The 17,685-nt window shown below is 35.2% G+C and overlaps 1 pseudogene; it reads left to right on the top strand.

The window, feature by feature from the left end:
• The first annotated feature begins 3,482 nt into the window (after window positions 1-3,482).
• Window positions 3,483-17,309, top strand: LOC144375156 (ribonucleoside-diphosphate reductase subunit M2 B-like; annotated as a pseudogene).
• Window positions 17,310-17,685: the final 376 nt, after the last annotated feature.

Genomic DNA, 17,685 nt, shown 5'->3' with positions numbered 1-17,685 from the left:
AAATACTGAGGACCAGGAATTATAAAACTGTGCAACTATAGGTAGATGAGTTTACCAATGATATCTGAAGTCAAGAATCTCAGAGGATGCAGCATGTTAACCAAGAAAGCAAGTGAACCAAAAGCCTGAAGTGGAAATTAGAAACTACTGATTGCATCTGAAACACAAGTCAAATTGGACACACACAGACTTGGAATTCATAGTGGTAGAATACACACTTTGATTAAATGAAAGAATAGATACACCACAAGTGCTTGCCTCCATTATTCCCTCATCAGGTGCTGCTGGGAGGTACCTTTCCCAGACAAACATGGGGGACTTCCTGTAAATGAAGGGAACAAAATTCCTTTCATGAATGAAGTATAGGGGGGGTGTTCACACAGGCACATGCCCATGTGGCCCATGCAGTGGGGGATGCCATAGTGTAGATGTTGTGTCTTTGTGCTCCTCCACTATGAGTTCTAAACAAAAACCTGAAAGTCAAAGCAATCCTTCTGCCTACTGGAATGTTCCAGCCAACATTCTCAACAAGAAAGAGTACTATTGTTGTGGAAAAGAGACCTTATTCAAACAAAGAAGTAAAAATGTCAGGGAGCTAATGCCCCTAAAGGGCCTAGCTCTTCTAAACGTAAAGAGAGGTAGGTCAGGATAACAATGTATTTGTAGAAAATCAACAGATTCAGATAGACTAAAAAGGGAAAAAAGGTTTTAAAGGGGAGGAATTATAAAACTAATCATCTGTTTCCCAACAATCAAAGAAGCCTGGAAAATAAAGTTAAGGCATTTGAAAGAATATAGAATAAAGATACAAAAAGCAGAGATGCTGTAGGGAAATACAATTTCAATTTTTGGTTTTGCATACTGATTATATAATAACAATCTTAAAATTTTAATAGTTTAATTAGTTTATCTTTTTGCCATTTGAGCATTATGAAACACTATGATTTACTTTTACCAATTATTGAAATTCTATTTTTTTCTTCTTAACCTACTAATTAGAATTCTCCAAATATGTTTCAATGATGGTAGTTGTAGCCATGCTTTCCTTTAAATACAGACATTGGTTATTACTTGTAAATAGCTATTTTTATGGAAGAATTATTCCATATTTAATTTTCTAAATGTCCTATATTGACAAGAGTTATAAATTAGTAAGTGAAGTTTAATTTTATCATATCTCTTCACAATATTATGGTTTTGATCATAAGTTTTTCTTACCTTAGCACTTTTCAAAAAATATTTTTTAGTTATTGGACCTTTATTTTATTCATCTGTATGTGGTGCTGAGAATCGAAGCCAATGTGTCACACATGCTAGGCAAGCGCGCTACCACTGAGCCACAACTCCAGCCCTACCTTAGCACTTTTTAAAATTATTTTTTGGGGGATTACCAGAGATTGAACTCAGGGGCTCTCAACCACTAAGCCACATCCCCAGCCCTATTTTGTATTTTATTTAGAGACAGGGTCTCACTGAGTTGTTTAGCGCCTCACTTTTTGCTGAGGCTGGCTTTGAACTTGAGATCCTCCTGTCTCAGCCTCCTAAGCCACTGGGATTTCAGGTGTGGGCCACAGCGCCTAGCCCCTTAGCACTTTGATGGGATGAATTATATGACTACATTTTCTCTCGATAAAGTATATTGAATTTCTTGAATATGCTTTTTTGTTTAAGTATTTAGTTTCATGAAGCAATCAAGACTAAGGTTCAGGATTGGGGGAAGAATCTTGTCTCTTGCTGAGGACATTATTTGTCCTTTCTCTCTCTGGGCACTGGCCAGTCACTCTGTTTACTAGATTGGTGGGCATTGGAGAGGTTTCCCACACTTGGAAATCCTGGGGAGGAACCACATCAGATTTTTTTTTATTAGAGCTTTATTGTTATACCTAGTAGTAGGGTTCATTTCCAACAAACTCATACATACATGGAGTTTGATTTCAGTTCATGAACCCTCTCATTTCCCTCCCTGCTTTTCTTCCCAGCCTCCCTCCTTTTTCCCATTCTCTTTCCTCCACTCTTCTGGACTTCCTTCTGCTGGCCTATTAATTTATATTTGGTTATTTCTACCTATGCATAAAGATGAAGTTCCCTGTCATATATGTACAGAACATTTTTTAAGAGTTCATCCTGCATTTTCTTCCCTCACCCATGGCTTTATTCTGCCTCTTGATCTTCTACATTACTATCCTTCTTTCTCCCTTTCCTTTCTTTTACTCTTGCTTCCTTATATAAGATAAAACATGGCCTTATAAGTTCATAGCTATTGTGAATTTGGCTGCTATGAACAGAGGCAGCTATATCGGTATAGTATGCCTGTTGTAGATCTTTGGGGAAAATACTAAGGAGTGGGATAACTGAGTCATATGGTAGTTCATCCCTAGTTTTTTGAGGAATCTCCACACTGCTTTTCAGAGTGGTTGTCCTATTCTGCAGGCCCACCAACAATGCATAAATGTACCTTTTCCCCCAGAACCTGGACAGATTTACTACTCATACTTTTGGTCATTGCCCTTCTGACTGGGATGAGATGAAACCTTAGTCTAGTTTTGATTTGCATTTCCCTGATTGTTGGATATGTTGAACATTTTTTCATATATTTGTTGGCTATTTGTGTTTTTTCTCTTCAGAAGTTTCTGTTTAGTTTGTTTGTCCATTTATTGATTGGGTTATTGGGTTGTTGGGGTTTTTTTGTTTGTTTGTTTTTGTTTTTTGGTGTTAACTCTGAATTCTTCATGTATTCTGGATATTAATCTCCTATCAGGAGAGTAGCTGGCCAAGATTTTCTCCCATTCTATAGGCGCTCTCTTCATACTCTTATCATTTCCTTTGCTGCACAGAAGTTTTTTAGTTTGATGACATCCAACTCATTGATTCTTGGTCTTATTCCTTGTTTGGGGGGAGTCTTGTTAAGGAAGTTGGCACCAGCACCTATGTGATGGAGCGTTGGCCCTATGTTTTCTTCTAGTAGTAGTAAAATGTCTGGTCTAATTCCTAAGTCTTTGATCCATTTCTATTTGAGTTGTATGCAGGGTGAGAGATAAGGGTCCAGTTTTATTTTTCTACCTATAGCTTTCCAATTTTTCCAACACCATTTGTTTGAAAGGCTGTCTTTTCTCCAAAATGTAAATTGGCACCTTTTAAATTATCAGATGGCTATAGGTATGTGGATCTGTCTCTTGTGTCTTCTATTCAGTTCCATTAATATTCATGTCTATTTTGATGTCAATACTATGCTGTTTTTGTTACTACAGCTCTGTAGTATGATTTTCAGATCAGGTATTATTATGCCTCCTACTTTGCTTTTCTTTCTTAGTATTGCTTTGGCTATTCTGAGTCTCTTATTCTTCCAAATGAATTTAAAAATTATTTTCTCTAATTTCGTGAAGAATACCATTGGTATTTTGATGCAGATTGCTTGGAATACAGATATACTGCTTTTAAGTAGTATGGCTATTTTGACAATCTTAATTCTTCCTACCCAAGAACATGGCATGTTTTCATCTTCTAAGTTCTTCTTCAATTTTTTTCTTCAATGTTCTATAATTTTCATTATAAAGCTCTTTTGCCCCTTTGGTTAGATTAATTCCCCTGGTGGTTGTTGTTTTTGTTTTGTTTTGAGATTATTATGAATAGGATTGTTTTCCTTGTTTCTTCCTTGGCTGAATCTTGGTTTTCAAACAGGGAGTGTCAGTTTTGTCCACACAGAGAAGCCTTCTTATATGAGGTGACCTTCTACTCAGCAGTGGGGTCGGGATGAGCTTGTTCATGTATGGCTAATCAAAAGTGACCCAGGTGTGCCTGTCACTGCTTATCAAGTTGCCACTCTCAGCATCCCACTTATATGGAAGACAAGGGAATACATAATTACAGGTAGGCAATGACTTACATGTTTAAAATGTGGGTACAATACCAATCTAACCCATAAACTCCTAAGGAGACAGAATGAAAAAGAGGGAAGTGACTTTTGTCATTCATTGTATTAATATTTCCTTTTTCTCTTCGAAGATTAAGGGTCTAATAATAGCTATATCAAATGTCACCCCCTCAAAAAATCTGCCTTGTTTCCCATATTTAAAGTTGTAAAACCATTCTGCTTATCCCAAATTTATCTCTTTTTAACTTACTATTAATTCATTTAGTATGTGTAATGCTTAATATGTTTCCTCTTTCATTAGTTCATAAGCATTATAAGGGCAGGATTTTTGTTAGTTTTGTTCACTTGAAATAGCACATAGCACATAGAAGATATTTGGTAAATATTATTTAAAAGAATAAGTGAACAGAAGTAGATAGTACTGAAAATTTTGTGTACTGCCTACACATGTGGATATATGTATGCTCGTACATAATGGTCCCTTGATATCATGAAGGATTGATCTCGGTACCCCCATGGCTATCAAAATCCTCAGATGTCCAAGTCTTTTATGTAAAATGGCATAGTACTTACATATAACCTACATGTATGTTCCTGTGTAGATTGTCATATCTAGATTATGTATAATACCTAAAACAATGTAAATGTTATCGAAAGTAGTTACACAATATTGTTAATGCCTAATGCTATGTAAACATTACTGAAAGAGTAGTTACATGATATTGTTTAGGGAATAATGAACAACAACAACAAAAACCTGTACAAGTTCAGCCAGCCAACCTAACTACAACAACCTAACATCTCTAATATTTTCAATTCTAGTGTAGTTGAATGTTCATATGCAGAAACCAAGGATATGGAGGGCAGACTGTATATGCACACTAAACATCTATGTATATTTTGCATATTATATTTAATCTAAGAGTTATATTTTTACTTGTATCTGCATACATTGTACATAAATAATTGGTAAATTTTTTTATTATTTTTGGTGCAGTTTAACCCAAAATATATGTAATGTCTAACCTAAACCTAGCAGTACCTTGGGTATGTTTCTCTTAAGGGGGTATAATTGTTAAGGGAATTATAGGGAAAATGACTCCAACATTGATTGATATATGATTTTTTTCTTCTTTGCCACTTTGCATTAATGGCATATAAAACTTGTAAGAAATCTATTTTTCCAGGTCTCTGGAAAGATCACCAGATTGCATGTAGAGAGAAAGTCTTGCTCTTTTTCTAAAATACAGTTACCCTATTGCAGGCTATTGTGAAAACATCAACTAATAGAATAATCAAGAAGACTTTGAAAAGTTAGGCTACTTCAGGCAGGGATCTTCCAGAGAAGATAGGAGGGAATGGAGTTAATAAAAGAACTAGCTAGCATAGATAGCTCTAGTGAGAGGGTTCTTTTCATTGTCATGGGCAAGAAGGGACATTTGTAGCATGGCAAATGAGAAAATTATGAAAAAAAATTGCCTAGTTAAGTAAATACAGAAGAGCAGGACTGACATTTTTATACCACATTGTCCATTTGAAAAAAAAAAAAAAAACCTTTCTTTTTTTTTTTTCTTACGAACTTAATTTTCTCAGTGGAGAAAGGCTCGAGTTAAACTATTTTTTTCAAAATTAAAAGTGAGCCATGAGGCCACCTGGAGCCTGTCCTAGTTGAGTGCTGACCTGCTATGCTCTAGCAGCTCTGCGATGAGCGACCTGGAAAGACTGGAAAGGGCCATGTCCTAGAAGGATGAGAGGTTATCATCAGATAACAAGGAAAAGGAAGTGAAGTCTAATGAAGAGCTGTTGTTAGGAAAGAGTGCTTGCCAATTTGTCATATTTCCAATTCAGTACCCTGATATTTGGAAAATGTATGAACAGGCACAGGCATCCTTCTGGACAGCAGAAGAGGTTGACTTATCAAAGGATCTCCTTCACTAGAACAAGCTTAAATCAGATGAGAATTATTTTCAGGAGCCATTTATTGTAGGGCAACAGAGCTATTTAGTTATTTATACATTTTGCACAGCTTATCTTAATTAGCATAAACTAAATACATCAGTCCAATAAGGAATCTCCACACTTAATGGCTCACTTTTGTTACTTCTCAAACCACTCCCTCTGGCATTTTGCCAGGCACCATCCAGACTTGTTTATGAACTTTAACATTCCCCTGGCAAAATACCAGGTGTTATTTGGCTTGTTTACAGACCTTAACACTGTGGTTTTCAAATTCTCATAAAGAATGTTCACTCAAAGATATAGTTTGCTAATAGATACTTGAATCAGAGATTCCAAGAAAGGGGAATTTTTATTTAATGCAATTAAAACAATGCCATACGTTAAGAAAAAAAGCAGACTGGGCCCTGTGATGGATAGTAGATAGAAAGTCTACTTTTGGGGAAAGAGTGGTGGCCATCAGTTCTGTGGAAGGAATTTTCTTCTCAGGATCTTTTGCTGCTATTTTCTGGTTAAAGAAGAGAGGTCCCATCCCTGGACTCACATTTTCCAATGAGCTTATCCCAAATTTATCTTTTTTTAACTTACTATTAATTCATTTAGTATGTGTAATGCTTAATATGTTTCCTCTTTCATTAGTTCATAAGCATTATAAGGGCAGGATTTTTGTTAGTTTTGTGATGGATAGTAGATAGAAAGTCTACTTTTGGGGAAAGAGTGGTGGCCATCAGTTCTGTGGAAGGAATTTTCTTCTGAGGATCTTTGCTACTATTTTCTGGTTAAAGAAGAGAGGTCCCATCCCTGGACTCACATTTTCCAATGAGCTGATCAACAGAGATGAAGAACTTCTCTATGACTTTGCTTGCCTAGTGTTTCAGTACTTAGTAAATAAGACTTCAGAAGAAAAGGGTGAGGGAGATCATTGTTAATGCTGTCAAAATTGAGCAGGAGTTTTTAACAGAAGACTTGCCAGTTGGCCTCATTAGGATGAACTGTGTTTTGATGAGCCAGTATATTGAATTTGTAGCTGAAAGATTACTTGTGGAACTTGGATTCTCAAAGGTTTTTCAGGCAGAAAATCCCTTTGATTTTATGGAAAACATTTCTTTAGAAGGGAAAACAAATTTCTTTGAGAAAAAAGTTTCAGAGTATTAGCATTCTGCAGTTTAGAAACTACAGAGAATGTCTTTACCTTGGATGCAGATTTTTTAAATCCTCCCCCACTGAAAGGCCTTATAACCTGTAATGGGTAAATGAAAGTCTATTTTTCTCTACTTAAAAAAAAATATTTACTTTAAAGACATGGGAATTTTATCAAAAGGAAATCTAAAAAAAAATTTTAATTACATTGAATTCCTATAAATACACTCTAATTTTCCTGTACAATAAGAGTTACTTTTTGTGTTGTTACTAGAATATATTGGGGTGTAGGGTCAGATATGGGTTTCAGGTTCTGCCCTTACTCCTTTTTGTTACTCTTGGCAGATCAATTAATCTCTGTAAACCTCAGAGTACTTATTTTAAAAATAGGTATAATAATAGATCTTAAATTCATAGAGTAATATGAGGATTAAGTGCTTAGTTAGTACTACCACCACCACTATCGTTATTATTGATAGGGTTAATTGTAGTGATATTATAACATGTCCTCTCCCACAAATAATTATGATTCTAGATCCTAAGATCTAGAAATAATTAGCTCCCTATATTTTTACTATTTTGGGGAAGAATGTAAGAATTACCTTAGAAAGATCATAATTATCATCCACATGAGAATAACTTCTTTGAATTTCTCAGTAGAAATGAAATTTAGTTCTTAGTCTCTTTAGGAGGGATACTCATGGAGTAGAATCTGGAGGTTATCATGGCAGTTGACCTTATAAGCAAAATGATTCTTCTACTTCAGAATTAAAATGGTAACTGTTGCTAAATTTAGCCTTGGAATGTTTAGAACCAGGATGAATTGGCTAGAATAGCATTTCCCAAAGAATATTCTCAGAGCTATTAGCCCCTCTAGATATGTATGTGTGTGTGTGTGTGTGTGTGTGTGTGTGTGTGTGTGTGTGTGTGTGTGTGTGTGCGTGCGCGCGCACTCGTGCAAGAAAAAGGAATTCGGAGGTCAGATGAATTTGGGAAATGCTGTACACTGCATCTTTCTAGAATGTGCATTTAGTACCTCAAAGACTGAGAAAGTCTACAGTCCAGATACTAATTTCTCCTTGTACATTCCAAACATACTCAACACAGATATGTTTTTCACCTGTTAAGATCCCCTCAGCTAATTTTCCTCAAAACATACCATGGGAAAAGCTGCCTAGAATCATTTCTACAAACAGGAAATGGACTAAGACAGGGAAAATTTTTGGTAGGGATTATTGAATCATTTCAGATTTGTATCAAGCTGAGGAAGGTACCCAAGACTGATTTCAGCTACATTTCTTAATATTCTTAAAATTCTTTTATGCTATTAAAAAAATAAATAGAAGTGAGCCATGTGAAGTCTAGGATAAACTTGAAGATTGCATTAGTCGTTTGTCTTTGCTTCAATACAGAATAAAATGGAATTAATGTAAGCTTTTTCCAATCTGTGAGGTCCTGCAGTGTATCCTGCAGATATTCCCTCACCTGCACTTTTGATGTCCTCATTTAATGGCATTTTCAATCTTGGCATTCTAAGTACATGTAAGGATTAATCTCTTCCAAACTCATTAAAACCCAGAATGCTGGAAGTTGTGTTTCTGGTTTGTTGTTTTTATAATTGTACTTTTGTTTGCTAAGTCACTATTGTGCATAGCAGGGTGTAGTAGAAGTACAGTAAATCAAGTTTTGCACAGAACATTCACATTTACAGGAATACTCACGTTTAGAGATTATGAACAAAACTGTGCTTTTGTCCCACTTTTAAAAAGTAAAGCAATAGAATCACTATGTGTGCTTCACTTTCTATTAAATATGAACAGCTGAGTATATAAGAGGCTCATTCAGTGGATCAAGAGACAACACTATGAATACCTGTGTAATATGTGGTCAAATCTAGATGCTAGTGGGAGTTGGACCTCTGATCCTGACCTGAAGAGAGGACTTATTCATTACATAAATTAACAAGAGAGGGGAGGATATGGGTCTGCGTTCTATCTGTTGACAAGTAAAATGAGCAATTCATTAGTTTTTTGGTTGTCTGAAAAAATATGTTTTTGTAAGAAATTAAAAATACAAAAATTGAATTAAATATAGTCATAATGTCAGCATCCAAGTTGAATAGACCAAACACATGAACATGAACTAGAAATAAAGGATATCTGAACAATATAGTAGATTTATTTACTACAACATTGATTTTTGGATTCTATGAACCAAAAAGGTCTTATTTTCAAGAGAAAAAAAAATGGAGTAACTTAGAGGTTTCTAAAATTCAGCTGTTAAATAAAACACAAAAAATCACATAAGCACTGGGAAAGGTGGCACATGCATGTAATCCTAGTGACTCAGGAGACTGAGGCAAGAGGATTGTGAGTTCAAAACCAGCCTCAGCAAAAGTGAGGTATTAAGTAACTCAGTGAGACCCTGTCTCTGAATAAAATACAAAATAGGGCTGGGGATGTGGCTCAGTGGTTTATGCCCCTGAGTTCAATCCCCAGTACAAAAAAAAAAGTATATAAGCTATATTATCTGACTGTAGAGGTATAACTATTGAATTACTATAATTTATAAGGCATATCTGACTATAGTGCTAAAAAGAGAATAGAATAAAAATATAAAAATTATACTGATTACAACAGAACTAGAAAATAATACTCATATCAAGGAGATTATAACAAAAAAATTTAATTGAAAGGTTTATAAGAACAGACACTGCTGATGATTATTAAATGAAGCCCAAGTGTTTGATGAGGCAAACTAATAGTATTAAACTCTTCTTTTATAAATTAAAATAAATTTAATAAATGGGCTAAAGTTGAAATCCAAGAATTGGGAAATATAATTTTTTAAAAAGCAGCTGAAGATAACAAATGAAATTACTATGAATAAGTGTAGATGTGATAAAATTAAAACAAAAATAAATAAGTAGACTGAACATTGACTGGTTAATTGAATAAAGCATCCTAAGTGGCTGTGTAGTCTTTCTGATGTGGGGATTATCATTTGAAAAGCAAAAATATTCTACTTCCTGCCTACATACTATATTTCTCTTCCCCCAAATGAGTACCCATCCTAGTGGTTTATTATCTACACTTTGAATCTAACTTCTGCCAGCTTAAAGTGTGAAAAAAAGATAGTTTTGTTTTTATCTCTTCAGATATACATCACATACTTTAGAACTTTCTTTTTAAAATTCACTATTGAGTGTTTTGATATTCACAGGGTTGTTCAATCAGCACCTCCAAGGAGCATCCTGTAGACGTTAGCAGACATTCTGTATTTCTCCTTCCTGCTTGTATCTGGGTTTCTACTATTTTAGTTTTTGTTTCCACGGGTTTGCCTGTCCTGAACAGTTTATTCGAATAGAATCAGATTAGAGTGGCATGTTGGCACTTGGCCTCTTTCATAAACATTTTAGCATAATGATTTCAAGACTCATTCATACTTTGCATGTATCATCTCTCTTCATTTTTAGGAATGATCGTGTTCTATTGGTTGGCTGTACTATACATGTTCATCCAATTGTCACTTAATGGACATTTAGATTATTTCTACTTTCTGGCTATTATAAGATACTGCTATTAGAAATGCTCACACATGTTTTATGTGCGTTTGTTTTTTATTTTCTTGGACACTACCTAGAAGTTGAAGTTTCAGGTCATATAGTAAGTGTATGTTTCACTTTTTCAGGAACTGCCTGTTTTCCACAGTGGCTGCATATTTTTACATTCCCACCAACAATGTCTTAGGCTTCTAATTTCTCCAAACTTTGTCAACATGTTATTGTCTGTCTTTTTGATTATAGCCATACTAGTGAGTGGGAGGGAAGATATTATCTCATTGAGGTTTTGATTTGCATTTTCATAATAACTAATGATGTAAAGTGCTCTCAAGTGCTTATTGGCCATCGTTCTATCTTCTTTGGAGAAATGTCTAGTGAAATTCATGGTCCATTTTGGAGGGATGGAAGATACTGGGGATTGAACTCAGGTGCACTCTACCACTGAGCCACATCTCCAGCCCTATTTTGTATTATATTTAGAGACAGGGTCTTATTGAGTTGCTTAGTGACTCACTACATTGCTGAGGCTGGCTTAGAACTCATGATCCTCCTCCTGCCTCAGACTTAACAGGAGTGTGCCACTGCACTTGGCCTCTTGGTCCATTTTTAAAGTGGGTTATTTTTGTTTTTAATCAATTGAGTTGTAAATGTTATTTACATATTCTGGATATATGTGTATATTTTTTTTCAAAATTTTTATCTCTTGTTTTAAAGCAAGATCACAAAGATTTATATGTATGTTTAAGAGTTTTGTAGTGTTCGTGCTTACATTTATTTTTAATTAGTTTCGTCATTTACTTAATGGTTATGGTGATTGGCAACTCTTACATTTAAATATATGAACCATTTTCATTTGTAATCTATTCTTGCACATATGCTGGGTAATAAGTCAGCTTTATTATTTGCATTGGAGATCCAGCTTTCTCAACACTGTTTGATGGAAAAAATTCCTCTTCCCATTGAATTGTTTGAATACCCTTGTTGAACATGAGATGTGAAGAAGTAGATATGTTTATTTCTGAACTCTAAATTCTATTCCATATTTCTGATCTTATGCTATCCCCACATAGTTCTCATTAATGTAGCTTGTAGTAAGTTTTTAAAATCAGGAAGTATATACCCTTCAACCTTGTTTGTTCAGTTATTTTGGCCTGTTGTTAAACCCTTGCATTTCCCTATGGATTTTAAGATCAGCTTGCAAATGTCTGGACAAACACCAGGTGAGACCGTCATTGTGATTGTGTTGCATCTGTTGACCCATTTAGTGTGATTGTTCTCTTAACCACATTGCATCCTCTTATCCATGAAAACCCAGACTGTCTCCCCTTTCTTCACTGTCTCATAGTTTTTCATGCACAAGTTTTGCACTTCTTTTGTTAAATTTATCCCTCAATAGTTTAGTCATCGTTAATTTCACTTTTGAATTATTACTATTATACAGAAATACAACTGATTTTTGTGTTCTGACTTTGTGTTTTGCCACTTTGTTGAACTCATTTGCTAGCTCTAATGGTTTCTTTTAAAAATGTTTCTCAAGATTTTCTATTTACATTCCATCTCATCTGCAAATACAGATTGTTTTACTGCTACTTTTTCAGGATGCTTGTCGTTTCTTTGTTGTTGTTTTTTTTTTCCTCCCTCTATTTATTGCCCTGGATACAACCCTCAATACAATGAATACATATAGTAGTAAGAGTGGGCATTCTGTCTTATTCTCCATCTTGGGATGTTTTCACCATTAATTATGTTGACAGTGTTGTTCGTTGGTTTTTTTTGGGGGGGGGGTTTGTTTGTTTTAATTATTGTCCTCCCTATCAATTTGAAGACATTGTTCTCCTTAATTTGGTAAGTGATTTTATCTTGAAAGCATTTTGGTAAGTGCTTTCTCTGCATCTACTTAGATGTCATGTGAAGATATTTATTCTTTATTTTATTAAGGTGATAGTATCTTGATTGATTTTTGGATGTTGTATTCCTAGGATATATTCCTCTTGGTCACAGAGTACAATCCTCTTGGTATGTTGCTACACTCCATTTGCTAGTATTTTATTGGGATTTTTCATAATGAATGTTTGTCTGCAAATTTTTTTCCTTTCATGAATTTAGTCTGATTTTAGTCTTAGGATAAAAATATCCCCTTAGAAACTGAAAGGTGTTTTCTGCTCTTCTGTTTTACAGTGTCTGGTGAAGTATTAGTTTAATTTTTGAATATTTGGTAGAACTCACCAGTGATGCCATCTAGTACTGGACTTTGAGTGACATTTTTGTTGTCTTAGGTATATTCAGATTTTCTTTTTTCTCGTGAGTTCATTTTGATGTTTTCTATTATTGTAGGAATATGACTTTCTTCATTGGAAAGAACAGAGTCATGTAGTATTCAGGTGATTAAACTTGTGGTAGTCACATCACTCAATCTGTTAGCATTTAAGTGTTCATAGTATTCCCTTATAATCCTTTTATTTCTATCATGTTGTTTGTAGCAGCTCCTTTCTTAGTCGTTATTTTACTAATTTGAAATTTTTTTCTTTTCCTTAAGTCAATCTGCCTAAAGATTGGCCAATTTTGTTGCTTTTTCAAATGAAGCAACTTTGGCCTATGTTGACTTTATATTTTCATTTCATTTACTTACTTCCTTGTATTTGCTTTTGTTTTATTTTTCTCTTTTAGGGTGGTTCTTTGTGTATCCATAGGTGTTTAACTTCACTAGTGGTATTAATTTTTAGGTATTTTTCTTTTGTTTTCTTTGATAAACTCAACTTTAGCTTTTATAGAACAATGTAAATCCACTCTGCAAATTCTAGAGTTTAATAATTAATAAACACACCACATTTTAGATACTACCTTGCTGCAATTCACCTCTTTGTGCATTTTCCTTAATGGATCCTTGAGAAAGTTTCTTAGGCCTAAAGTGCTTCCCAGAACAGGATTGGAACAGCTGTCACTAGTAAATACTGATTGCTCTCCTCTGTGTTGGTGTATACTCCTATCAAAGTGCATATGAATTCCTATTTCCTCACATTTTGACTAATAATTTGTGTTAGTTTTGTGCAAGTGCAAAAAAAATACCTGAGATAATCAACTTATGAAAACAAAATGTTTATGTTGACTCACAATTTTAGAGGTTTCAATCTGTGATCACTTGGCCCCATTGCTCTGGGCCTGTAGTGAAGCAGCACTTCAGACAGAACACATGCTAGAGCAAAAGCACTCACCCAACAGCCAAGAAGTTAAAAAAGAGGAAGAAGGAGGTAGGACTGTACTATCTCCTTGGAGAGCACATACCCAGGGACTGAATGGCCACCCTCAAGGCCCTACCTCTTAAAAGTTGCACCATCTTTCAAAAGTGCAAGCTGGGGACCAAGCCATTAACACATGGGCCTTTGGGGACATTTACTAATCAAACTATAGCATAATACATTTTAGTATTTTTATTTTGATTTTAATCACCATGTTATTTTGATTTTAATTTTAGCCAATATCAAGGTTATATATTCTCATTTTATGTTTCTCCCAATAAAGACAATAGAGTCACATGATTATAAGCTTTTGGACTTCCTCACTTGGAGTTTGTTTTTATTCTTATTAGTCTTATTATTAGTTTATTTTATTCTTATTACCAATTATTACCTTTGCCTGCTTTGTCAAGAGCCATCAAATATTTATTACTTTGTTTCATGTTAGTTTCACCTACGGAGGTATCTCTAAATTTATCATTCTATATTTAACTATTTAGAAATTTGTTATTTAATTAAATGCTTCTAATTTGTTGTAGTTAAATTTAACATTCTATTTGTTTAAAAAAGCTTTCTCTTTCCCATGGATTTTAAAGGTGGTTCCCTAGTTTTTCTTCTCTTAACTTTGTAGTTGTAACTTTCATTTTTTTCTACCTATAGCATGAGGGAACATAACTATTTTTCTTCTATTGTGACCCAAATTTTAAAAAACAGTAAAAATAACTAACATTACTCCAGTGATAATTGCTACAACTTCTGTCATATATCTAATGTTTAGCATAGATTATTTTGTTTCAACACTACCTACTATTTATTTTAGGCACCTTTCAATGTTGGAACCACATTTTTCAGGGGGAAGGGTGAGGTTATAATCTGTAATGAGTAGTATCATCTGATGGGACAAATCCTAGCTCTTTACTCTTCCTTTTCCAATTATCTTAACCATATGCATTATTCTTTCAAAAAAGTTACATTTGGTTCATAAATTACAAGGTTTTAAAATGATGAACTGTAGATTAAGATATCATCATAATGTTTATCATAAGTCAAATCATCTGTTATTATGATATGTATTCCCATTAATTAAAATCTTCTATATACTTTGGCAGAAATTTTAACATGTGAGTATATAACTGCAAACATCCACAAATTTGAGTTAGATAATTTCTATTTTTCTGCAGTTTCCTGTTCTCTACAATATACTAATGAAGCACTGGCAACTGTTTAAGAGAATTAGAACAGAAATGATTAGAAGCAAAAGTAATAATTTAATCAAAAGTAATTAAAGCCCTCTGTTTTAAGAAGACTCTTCATTAATAATTTAGAAAATGTTATGATTTAGATATGTCCTTCAAATTCTCATGTGTGAGAGAATTTACTTCAGAGATGAAATGATTTGACTGTGAAGGATGTAACCTAATGACTGGATTAATTCACTGTTATAGATTAATTGTGTGATAATTTTAGGAAGGTATGATGTAGCCAGAGGAAGTAGGTCATTAGAAGGTGTGCATTTGGGGTTCACATTTTGTCCCTGGTGAGTACAGCTCACTGTCTACTTCCTGGTTACCATGTCCTGATTTGCTTTCATTTACCTTCTGCCATGATATTCTGCCTCACCTCAGGCCCAGAGCTATGGTGTCAGCCAACAAGGGACTGAACTTCTGAGCCAAAATAAACTTTTCCTCCACAAAGTTTTTTTTATCAGGTCTTTGGTCACAGCAATGCAAAGGTGACTAAAACAGAAATTGTTACTGAGAAGTTGGATCATTGCTGTGACTAACCTGATCATGTGACTCAAAAGCTTTTGTTGCTGGTTGGCAGGAATTTTTCAAAATTTAGAGAAACAAGCTGGAAAAAGCTTTAGCTGTTGTTAATGGGGCTTAATGGGAAATTCTGATGGGAGCTCAGAAGACCAAAATACTGATAGGACTGTGAACAGTAAAGATTGGCTCATGAAGTTTCAGAGAAGGAAGACAACTCTGTTGCAAATTGGACTGGAGGTCATTTATGTTCCAATCTGGCAAATAAGTTGTCTACATTTTGCCTATGGCTTGAGAATATCTGTGAGTCTGAATTTAAAAGTGATTGACTGATTAATCTGGCAGAGGAGATTTTAAGATAGCACAGCATTCGGTGGTGGTATGGATATTGCTTGTCAGCTTTTTGCCAAGTTTGCTGTGATAATCAGGAGCAAAGCGCAGACCAGAAATATTTGGAAAGAGATCATAGGGACTAAAGAGATGCTAAGTATTTTATAAAAAGACAATAGGAAAGATGATTTGAAGGCATCTCAGGAACTGACAAGACCACGCCTATTTCAGGCTCAAAGATGAAAAAGTAAAAATTTTGTTGAGGAGAGACCATGGGGGCACCCACTCTGCATATCAGGTGCCTAGGACGTTGTTTCACTGTGTGGAATCACAGAGGCTTCTGCAGCTGCGATCCAAAGAAGCTTGGCTACAGCTCATGATGGTGGCAGACCTTGGGATTGACCACATGATTCTGATTTTACAGGAATGCAGGATACTGGAGTTAGAGGGTCATGGAAGCATCCATTAAGATTTCAAAGGAAGGCCTGGGAGGCAAGGTGAAATGTAGCAGGATCAGAATCTCTGTAGGAAGCCCCTGAGAGAGTGATGTGTAAAGATATGAAAAGGAAACCAAAGTGGCAGTGGAGACCACTGAGATTAAAAGTTGCAGTAATGTGGAACACCTACTGAGGATGGTTACAGCAATGGAGCAGACAAGCCAAGAGCAAGGCCATGTGGACTATAATCAACAAGGTCATAGGGGCAGAGTTACACAAGCCTTTTGGAGAAACGTCATGTGTCCCAGATGCTGTATATTGATCTATAGGAAGTGTTTGCCTAGCTCAATCTGTGTCTTGCTTTGGTCCCATCCCTTCTTTCTATGTCTCAGTTTCTCCTTTGTGGAATGGAAATATTTACTCTGTACCAGTGTATATTTGGTATATGTGACTTGCCTATCTATAGGAAAAAACATGATCTTTATATGTAAAAACATCCACGAATTTGCCTTGAGTCTTAGGTGAAATTTTTGAACTTGATGTTTTGGGTAATGCTAGAACTGTTGTATGGGAACTCTTGAAAAATGACTAAATGCATTTTGCATTGTAAACAGATGAGCATGAGGTCTTGGAAGCCTGAGTTGAATATTATGGTTTAGCTATGAAGTATCCACAAAACTCATGTGTGAGACCATTCAAGAATTTTCACAGGTGAAATGATTAGATTATGAGGAATGTGACCTAATCAGTGGGTTAATATACTGATAAGGATTAACTGGGTGGTAACTATAAGCAATTATGTTGTGGCTGGGGGAAGTAGGTCATTAGGGCATGCCTCTGTGGTTTGTATTTTGTTCCTGGTGAACGGAACTCACTTTCTTTATGGTTGCCATGTTCTGAGCTGCTTTCCTTTACCACGCACTTCCATCACGATGTTCTGCCTCACCTCAAGCCAGAGCTCTAGAGTTGAAATGAACCTCTGAAACTGTGAGCCAAAATAAACTTTTCCTCTGCTAAGTTGTTCTTTGTCGTCTTTGTCGTGTCTTTTGGTCACAGCAATGAAAAGATGACTAAAATAGAAATCTTAGCTTTTGTTTTTTTTCCTGATCTCAAATAACCTGGTATTCCAGACATTGAAGCAGGGGCCCTACTCTGTCCAAAGAGATACTTACAGCCAGGAAAAAGTTACAATATAGCATGTATTTAGTTGGTTGTTCATGTACAGGAACAAAGGTCAATTAAAGAAATTCAGTGTAAACACTAACAAGGGGATGGGGAACGTACCCAAAATAATGCCTGTGACAGCCAAACAAAAGGCTTGATTGGAAGCCTCAGCTGCCTTGTCATAGTATCTCAATTGATTGTAGCATTTCACCTGAGTTTCAGGGGAGAC

This window comes from Ictidomys tridecemlineatus, chromosome 1 (assembly GCF_052094955.1).
Source record: "Ictidomys tridecemlineatus isolate mIctTri1 chromosome 1, mIctTri1.hap1, whole genome shotgun sequence".
NCBI lineage: Eukaryota > Metazoa > Chordata > Mammalia > Rodentia > Sciuridae > Ictidomys > Ictidomys tridecemlineatus.
The sequence above is the reverse complement of the archived record's forward strand: the minus strand, read 5'-3'. Positions and strand labels throughout refer to the sequence as shown.